This window comes from Solanum pennellii, chromosome 4 (assembly GCF_001406875.1).
Source record: "Solanum pennellii chromosome 4, SPENNV200".
In the NCBI taxonomy this organism is placed as follows: Eukaryota; Viridiplantae; Streptophyta; class Magnoliopsida; order Solanales; family Solanaceae; genus Solanum; species Solanum pennellii.
In genome coordinates, this window is record NC_028640.1 from 33,193,678 (window position 1) to 33,204,450 (window position 10,773).

A 10,773-nucleotide genomic window follows, 5' to 3' on the forward strand; every position below is an offset into this window, starting at 1 on the left:
ATGTCTCATTATAAGTATTCTTGAGGGTCATTTAGGTATGCTTAGGGAGGTTGTATGGGCGGTCTCTCTTTTTGTTTCTTAAGTTAGTCTTAGGATATCTTTTAGTGAGCAGACTACGTGCTAGGAGGTGTTAAAATGGAAAAAGAAGCATTTCATTGTACAGTGGAAGTAGCTTACTGTAAAAATGAGCTAACAATGTGAATAATTGGCTAAATGTTATCTTATGCATTTCTATGTTTTTAAATATTGTTCTAATGATTATAATAATATTTTTTAATGAAAACATGCATAATTCAAATAAATGTCCGTTTTCATGATTTTTATGCATTATGTCATACTTAGTACATGTGGTTGTACTAATCCATGCTTTTGTCCATCTCTATAATTGTTGGTAGGTGAGGAGAATTTGGGGGAAAATACTTTCACCATAACATTGTTCAAGAGAAGTTGAATTATTTCCTCATTTGACTCGAGGACATATATTTCTTTTATGTTTCCATTTAATGTTTTGTAATAGACTATGTATTACTATATTTGGATGTATGGGCCGTGTCCAAAGTATTCTTGTGTCTTAATATGATGAGACTGAGACTTAGTTTTTGCTATGACTTTACATGAAACAGATTTTTAAAGACTATGATATGTTTTGTGAAAAATATAAATTTTGCACTACTTTTAACTATGTTTATGTGATTAATGATATGTAAAGGCTTGTACAAGACCTCCGAGAGGTCAAGTGTGCTGGTTGCAATCCGAGATTTCCCCTAACTTCTAGGGTGTGGTTTCGGTATGTGACGATGCTAAGCAAAGGGAAAAGAGATGATGAGCATTATGCCACGGTCAAAGAGGCCATTTAAAAGAACAATTCTAAGGTGGCCATTCGAAATAATCGAGGGAGAAAGGAAGTGATATTCAATCCATATGATTGGGAATGGGAGAATTTCCGAACGGAAAGGTTTCTACAAGTACGAAAAAGGAAGCTAAGACCAAGAGGGGATGGACCTTTCCAATTAGTCAAGTGAATCAATGACAATGCTTACATGATTGACCTACCAAATGAGTATAATGTTCATAATCTTTTCAATGTTACCGACTTATCTCCTAGTGTTGTAGGTTATCCTTTGGATTTGAGGACGAATCATTTTCAAGAAAATAAGAAAATGATACGGATTAAATAAGGAAAACAAACAAAGAAATAAAAATATGTGGACTAATACTCTGGTCGTTGAAGTTATTGGCAAGAAGGGACTACAACCCTCACCTCCAAATTGACTTCAACAACCTAAGTTTAATCCAAGGAGGAATAATCAAATGAAACCATGAATCACAAAGTAGGTAACACCTTGATTAATCAAACTCAAGAAGTTAACTAGCAATCTCTAGATTCAGCCAAATTACTCACTAAAAAAAATACAACAATTTGAGAGTCAATATTCGACATAGTCTATGTCATGTAAACTTATAAAAGACTAATATTTACACTAAGGAAATAAATAAGACACTTCTTTGACAATGTTACCTTAATGAGGTAAGGGACTTGTTTGGTTGTCTTCTTTTGTGAATTCTTGAATTCATAGACACTTCTTTGACAATTTTACCCTTAATGTGATAAGGGCTTTGTTTGGTTGCCTTTATATTTTTAATAATTGAATTCATGAAATATCTATTTGCACATATGGATATTTCCTTATTCCTTGTCACTTTGATGTAATGTAAACACATTGTATGTCCTTCTTTGGTTACCTTCAATCTTCTCTAATGTTTCCCTATCATGAGGATTGCTTGTAGGACTTGGACAACCTATGGTGGACTCCATGTGAATGGTCTTGACGGGGTACATGCCACTCGTGTTAGTGGTCATCCATGTTGCCCATGTTATCAGGTACCCAATGTTGACGATTTGAGGAACCGGATTCTTTGGGAAGCTTGTGGTTCCCATTATTCAATCTATTTGAGTTCTACAAATATGTAGCATGACCTCATAGAGGTGTTTTGATGGGTTGGTTTGAAAAGGAACATAGCAGGATTTGTAGCAAAAAAGTCGAAATTCTCATCAAGTGAAGGCCGAGCACCTAAGGTCGGGTTGTTTATTCCAAGAAATACAACAACCCACTTGGAAGTGGGAAGACATTAATTTGGACTTCTTAATGGGTGTGCCTCGGACTTGGAGGCTAAATGACTCTATAAGGGTTGTTGTGGATAGATTGACAAAATCTTCTCCTTTTATTCCTGTAGAGTCCACTCACTCGGCGATGCATTATGCAAATATCTGCATATATGAAATTGTGTCTCTACATGGTATTCCATTATCCATAATATCGCATACGGGTGCACAATTCACATCAAGGCTTTGGAGGTCGTTTCAAAAAGGATTGGGTACTCAAGTGAAGTTAAGCACTGCTTTTCATCCCCAAATGGATGGTCAAGTGGAACATACTATTCAAACCCCTGAGGATATGCTTAGATTTTTTCTAATTTATTTCGAGGAAGTTGGGATTAATATTTGTCTTTGGTTGAGTTCTCTTACAACAATAGTGTAACACTTCGAAAATCAAAGACGTGATCTAGATCCTAACATAAGTTTCCTAAGGTATAGAAATAGTTTTAAGGTCTATTTTAATGAATATAAGTCATTTAGGAAGTCTATCAATGAAAATATTTAAGAACGTTCATGACGTCCGGAAGTAGTTCAAGAGGTACAAGCATTCCTTAGCCTATTACACAAGCTTTTAGAAATCAGAAAATGATTAAAATTGGTGGAAGGGTATCCAACATGTGTTTAAGTTGATTCATGGTTGAAACATCTAGGTACAACTCCCCAAGGAACGACAAAGGGCCTTTGAGGAGGACTTTTTCACGTTGGTGTGAAACATTGTCTTGGCAGTGTGCACCGATGAAATGCCATCAACCAAACGTATGTGGATCGACTGTGTGTCGATGCCATAAATTTACAAACACTTAGAAAATTGATTTAAGGATCTATTTTTCATAGTCTCTAAATCAAACTACGTATGTGCAGCACGGAAGGGTGAAGGAACCGTCAACTCACAGACGGACTGTTGGTAGAGGTTTCGTGTATGAGGGGTCCAATTTTCTTCACGTTTTGACAAATTTTTTAGTAGTTAATTAAGGGGTTAGTTTGTTATTTAGGTTATTAGGGAAGTGTAATTATGTTAATCAACTCCCCACATAAATACCCCAATCCCATTAGACTAATCACAACGCACAAAACAAAACTCTCTTCCTTCTCTCTTCTTTCTCTCTCTAGTGAAAATTCCATTGAGGACAACGCTAAGGGAGGATTATAGGGATTAAATTACCAAATTTTTTCCTTAAATATTCATAAAATAAAAATTTATGGAATCTAATTAACTTTTGAGACCTTTACTGGAAGGGTTCCATCAAATTGATTACCAAAATTGAGGTTCTCAACTAGTTTCATCCAACATCGAAAATTATGTTATGAATTTATTTGTTTATGATTTCTTTTGGATATTATGGATATATTAACATTTATTTTAACTCAAATATTTAATATATTTTGGATAGGTCTAGTTTTTAGAATATGACCCTTAACCCTTAACCCTTAACCCTTAACCGTAGGTTGTGATTTTTATATGAAATATATTGTATTGGTTCAATTGGATTGGTTATTGGTTGAATCACTACTAGATGATATTTTTACACTAATCATGAATTAATTAGGGTGATTTTTTGTCTTTCGGTTTAGTTCTTGATAAGATGATCTAGGTTAAGAAGTATATTGTAAATTTACCTAAGTATATTGTCTTAAGATATGATCTAGTATTCAATTGTGAGATAGTGATTCTTCTAGCCTTGTTATCATGTTTGTTATTTACTTATGGTGATGTATACCCTAATTTCTTTCAATTAAGGGTTTATTGTAAGACCTTAATAATGAATTATGAAGGATACCTTGTAAGTCTTATGATCCCTATATTTTACTGAAAATTATGGTTAATTATGATTAAGTCATAATGTTGTATTGGAGTATCCTTGTATTAGGGTTGATAGGAAGGTGTGATGTTGAATTGAAATTTCTTGATTATGATCGTAAGATTTTGGCTTAAGATGTAATTGCTATAAGGATGGTGAATGATTTACCAATGTGTCGTATAGTGATAACTGAATATTGATGTGGTAACCTCGCCTATATGAATTTTAATGAAAGGACCATACTCATGCAATTCTTATCGAGCTATGATGATGATGATTAATATACAAGGGTTAGACACTATGATACTAATAATAATAAATAATAATAATAATAATATTAAGTAAATAAATAAATAATAAATAACGAGGAGTCCTAGTTTGACTAAGTCTCCACTTAACTCTCCTAATCCCAATAAACTCAAACTCATGTTTCTCTCTAGTCAAATCTCACTTGAACATCTGATTTTTCTCTAAACGAACAGAACAAAAAAATATAAAGTTCATCAAGAACTTGAACGCTAAGAAAAACAACTCAAAAGAAAATTTCGTCTAAAAACGTAAAGCAAAATAGAGTTCTAGACGGGATTGTTCTTAAAGTTTCGGTGGTGAGATTTAGTTTTGCGTTAAATTGGAAGCATTTAAAAAAGTTTTGAAATACATTAAGGTATGGGTTTTCTTATCTCTTGTTCCCTTTCCTAAGATACCCCTAAGTTCAGTTTCAATTCCAATCGAGAAACGAAGGTTGTCCTAGTTGCATGCCCCTGTCATTAAATCCTTTGAAAAATTTAAAGTATGTGTTTGTATGACTTCAGGTAGATAATTTTAGGGCTGGTTTTGATTACGTGTTTTAATGTGTATTCGGAAATTATGTGATAAATGAAAGATGTTTTCCAAAAACGGGAATTACGTTAACTTGAGTCTGCATGTGTGTGCCGTGAGTTAACCATGGTTTGAAGCTTATATTTTTACATGTTAAAATGTTGTATTTTACGTATATGAATATGTTAAAAACGTGTTGTTAATATGAGTTCAAAATTACTGAATTGGATGATAATTCTTGATTGAAAGTAACATTGAAAATGCACCTAAAGATCTCCCTAAAAACTACTCGAAATGTCTTGATGTTTAACGTGAAAGAGGGTGAGAAAATGGACTGCAAAAATATGATTAATTTCTAAAAATAACCATGAAAACTCAAGTGAAGATGAACTATATGTTACACGAAAATTTATCCTAAATCTAACATCTAAAAGTTGAGAAAATGGAATGCAAAGAGGGTGAACAAATTTCCAGTATTCTGGAAATTTATTTTTGCTTACTGTAAACAATTCATGTTAAAAGTTTTTTTTTAATGCTTGAGGTCAGTGGGGATTGAACCCAAGACCTCACCATATACATGTTATTAAAAAATAATAAAATGTGGTAAGGGGGATTCGAAATGGGGTAAAGATCAAGTGAAAAGTTGGGGGGAAATGAATGGAAATGAAATGAGGAATGTGTTTTTCGAACTCACCTCTTGGATGGATAAAGAAGAGAGGAGAAGAATGAAATAAATAAATAGTAAAAAATGATATATGTGTGATTTGAACCCACATCCTCTTGGAATAAAGAGAAGGTAAGAGGAAAATGTAAATTAAAATAAGGTGAGGCTGTGGGGACTAAACCCACAACCTCTTGAATGGATGAGAGAGTTAGGAGAAAAATAAAGGAAAAGATAAATGTGGAGAGTAGGGATTGAACCCAAAGCCTCTTGGATAGGTGAGAAAGTTAAGAGATAAATTAAAAGAAAAATAATGAGCTTGCGGGGATTGAACCCACAACCTCCTTCCCTTGAAATGAAAAAGGAGAGGAAAACAAGAAAGAAATATTATGGAGTTGATGGGAATCGAACTAGGGTCTCCAAAATCTGAAAAATGTAATTATGAAGTTTAAAATAAAATTAAGTGTTGCTCAAGGGATTCGAAATTGGATTCCCTTGCCCAATTCCGTATTGACACATAAGTCATACGTAAACAAATATTTAATGAATGTTGCCTCTATTGATAAAAATCAATATCTTGGCATATCTACAACGGAAGACTTTCATTTAAAACATTAAACCTTTACAACATCACCTTGAACCATCTAAACTTTAGAGTATACAATACTTGGGTCTAAGACCATACAAGAAAATAAAATAAAGACTAAGACATAAAGGAACACGGGTGGATATTGTCCTCAGATCAATGAGGACTCATCAATACTTCATCTTCAACCCTTAGAAACCTATCCATTAATAACACTTCAATAATCCAAGATGTGTCTTAAAGCCTAAAATAAGTGTCATAAGGTCTAGATACTTTTGAAAGTACTATTCTAATGTTTATAAGTCATTCAGAAAGTCTAAAAACCAAAACTTCCAAGAAGACCATGGCATCCGGAAACTAGTTCTAGGAGGTACTAGTGTGCCTAAGCCTAGTTAACTGGATTTTAGGTGTCGATAAATGGTTAAAATTGGTGGAAGAGTGTCTATATTGTGTTTAAGTCGATTCGTGGTTGAAACGTCTGGGTACGACATCCCAAAGACCAACCAAGGTTCCTTGAGGAGGACCCTTGCACGTTGAGGTCAACACTGCCTGGGTAGTGTGCAACAACGAGAGGCCATCGATGATTCGTGTATTGATTAATGGGGCGTTGTTGCCAACCATCCACCAACACTTAGAAAAATGGTTGGAGACCTCGCCTTCACAAGTCTCTTACAAGAACCACAGATGTGCAACATAGAGGAAGCCTGGTCCTTAAACTTACCCACGATCCATCGATCGTGGTGTCGTTACTGGTACTGCAATTTCCCTTCACATTTTAAGTTAAGTCTTATCTATTTATTTAAGGGATTTGGTGGTTATTTATGGGATTAAGGAATCCTAATTAACTTAATTAACCCCTTATAAAGACCCAACCCCATTAGTCTAATTACAACTCTAAAAAAACTCTCTTCCTATTCTCTCTTTTCTCTCTTTATTGGAAGACACCACTGAGGACTAGCTAGGGGAATGATTTGGGGGATTTAAAGGGACAATTTCACCATAAACTCTTCATCAAAAGCTGAGTTATGGGATCTAATTCACCTTTTAGACCTCTTTCCATAAAGGGTTCCTTCAAAGTTTTTTCAAAAAGTTGGGTTTTCTTGTTGCTTCTTTTCAATCTTAAAAGTTATGTTATGAATTGGTTTTTCTAATGGATTATTTTAATTGATAAACATATATTCTAAGCTAATTATGATATATCTTGATGGTTTGGTCTAGTTTGTAAAAGATGTCCCTTAACCCTAGGTTTGATCTTGATATGAATTATGTTGTAATTGGTTTAATTGACTTGGTTATTGGTTGAATTACTATTCGATGATTTTTTTACATTAAGAATAAACAAATTAGAGTGATTTGTAGTCTTTCATGCTAGATCTTTAGAAGATGATCTAGGCTAGGAAGTTAATTGACATATGTATCTTATATTAAGCTATGAACTAATATTGAATTGTGATGTAGTGATTCTTCTAGACTTGTTATCATGTTGATTACTTATTTATGATAATGTATTCCAAAACTGGGTTGAATTGAGGGTTTATGGTAAGACCTTGATGATGAACTATGAAGAAGATTTGGTATGTCTTATGGTCTCTATCATTTACTTCAAATTAAGGTTAATTGTGATTAAGTCATGATATTGTATTGGAGTATTCCTTGCATTAAGATTGATAGGGTGGTATAATATTGAATTGAAATGTATTGATTACGATTGGTAGGTCGATTAAGAAATAAATGTTATAAGGAGGGTGAATGATTTACCAATGTGCCTTATCATGATATGAAATGCTAATGTGCAAACCTCACCTATATGAATTGTAATGGAAGGACTTATATTGATGCAATTCTTATTGAGCTATGATGATGATGATGTTATACAAAGGTTAGACCCTATGACCTAAACTAAGATATAATTGATAATAAAGGCTTAAAGACATTTCAAAAAGGGACTCTAGTTTAGCACCAAGTGAACTAGATTGAGGAGTGTCCCTTCCCAAATAGGGAAGAAAGGATCACTAATTACTCTTGAGATTTGAGACTAAAATTAATGTAGAATAAATAGGGTCCCAATTATATTTCCTAGTTCATGAACTATGTTGCTCCATAGGAATACTAGCTATTGGATCCACGTAGTTGCTATGTTTTATGTTCTGGTACTAACTTGGAAAGTAGTTGCCTTCCTTCGTTCGAAGGTTTTATTACACCGGATTCCATACTATCTCATGTTGTCAATGTTTGTTAGGTCAAGATGTTCCTATAGGTAAAATGAACCAAAGATAAACATCTTACTAAGATAATCCAAGGGGTCTAAATTAGTCTAGGTAAGGGTATGGGACTTTACGTAAGGATTGCACTAGTTAGCCTTGAGGGGAGTCTTCGAAGGATGTTCCTATGTATGAATATGCTTATAATTCTATATGACATGTTATGATGAACTTGCATAATGTTGATACTATATGATGATTAGTTTCATTTATGTAAATATGTAGGTCTATATGGTTAAAGTAAGATGATATGTGCTCTTAGATGCTATTTTATGTGAAGTAGGATGTCAGTGATGATTCTTGTTGGGTTACTTAATTAAGTAAGGTTATGGGGATTTACTTGGTCATTGCTCTTATTGAGGTTATGGGGATTTACTTGGTCATTGCTCTTATTGACTTGATAGGGGTTCATGGGTATTTGACTTGCTTTGGTTATGTTATATTGTACTCTTATTCATGTTTATTGTTAATATGACTTGATGATAAAGTTAAATTGAGTATGTATATGCTTATATGATATGTATGGTTGACTCTACTAGACTTGATGTTGTAGTTTTTTTAATATACATTTATATGGCCTAATGAATATGAAATATTGATTGGGATGGTCTTGTTGAAATGTGCATAGAGGTTTTTAAATGAAAAGTGCATACTTTATAAAATGTCCCTTTTCTTAGCATGTTTGCAAAGTATGTCTTCATATGGTCTCATACTTAGTACAAGTAGCGTACTAACCCCATTCTTTCCTTTTCCCCAACATTTTAGGCTCCGGTCATTGATATGTTTTTGAAAGCGACTTGAAGAAGGCTTGAAGCTCTTATTCATCCATGTAGGGTAGGTCCTCCATTTCTGAGGGAAATGACACTATTTAACCGATGGATTTGTTATGAGTTTAAAACTCTTTCATATCTTTCATTTCATTATTTTCAATTGAGTACTATACATTTCTCTGACGTATATGTAGTCTTATTGGATTGATGTACGGGCTAGTCCCAAAAATTTGATATTCTCTTAGTAAATTGTCATGAGATGAGACAATTATTATGACTATGATATTTTTTCTATATATATTTATGAGCAATATAGAAGTAGAAGGCTATGTAACCTTTATATACGAAGGGTCTATGTATACTCGATACAGATATATATTATTTGTATGTGGGGATGTATGTAAACATCCAATTAAAAGAATGAAAAGTTTTAAATTTTCCGCTATATTTGACCTATGAATGTAATGATGTAAACTAAGAGGCTAATCTTAGTCCTTAAAGAGGATGACGACACCAGTTGTTTCTAGGGGGTAAACTCGGATGTGACAAACTTTATATCAGAGCATGAGATAGAATTATCTTAGAGTCAATATCTCTCGCAACCACGTCTATGTAAGTTCATATTCATAATTTTGAAGCACGCCACAGTTATGAATAGAAACCTACGCGATGACTACGAAACTCTTACTTTCATGGAAATCTAATATCGTGCCGTTAGAGTATATTTATGGTGTGCTTTTCATCTAATCCTATTGTTGTGATTTTAAAAAATGAACACTCAAAGGAATGTTGCACGAGCTCTTGAAGAGGAGATTGCCAATGAAAGAGCTCCTGCTCGTGGTGATAAAGTTCCTCCTCTTGAAGAAGAAGCCAATGTTGAACAAGCTCCAATCAATCCTCCACCTTTGACGGATGGTGACATAACATCTTCCCTTATCCAATCGTCCCAACCCATAACTAAACAAGTCAAAGCTATGACGGCCCAATCTACCTTGAATATTATACCCCGTCCAAATCAACAAAGATTATACCGATCTAAGGTTGAAGAACACCCCCAAGAGTTCATTGATGATGTCTATAAGATACTCTTGGTTATGGTGTTATCAACTTGTGAGAAGTCCGAGTTAGCCACTTATACACTCAAGGATGTGTGAAAGGATGGTATGTCCAGTGGAGGGATAATAGGCCATTAAGAGGTGGTTTGGTGACTTGGGAGATCTTCAAGAAGGCTTTTCTTGATCGGTTCTTTCTTAGGGAGATTAGAGAAGATAAAGTGGTGGAGTTCATCAATCTTCGCCAAGGAGGTATGAGTGTTCATTAATTCTCCTTGAAATTCACTAAATTGTCAAAATATGCTCCTACTTTGGTTATCGATCCTAGAGATGAAATGAGCCGCTTTGTGATGGGGGTGTCAGATGATTTACTACAGGACTGTCATTCGGTTATGCTACATGAAAACATGAACATTTCTCATTTTATGGTGCATGCCAAACATGTTAAAGAGGCAAGGGCTAGGAGGGAGAGTAGAGATGCTAAGAGGGCAAGATCTTTTGATGGAGGTTCTTCAAAGAATAGGCTTGAGATACAAGACAATTCTAAGTTTAAGAAGAAGGTTTCTAATCAAGGGACTTCCAAGTTCCCTAAGGCTAGTGGTGATAGGGTGGATAACCCTAAGCCTTAGAAGGGAAAAAGAACTAGTTAACCAATCGAGAAGCCAAC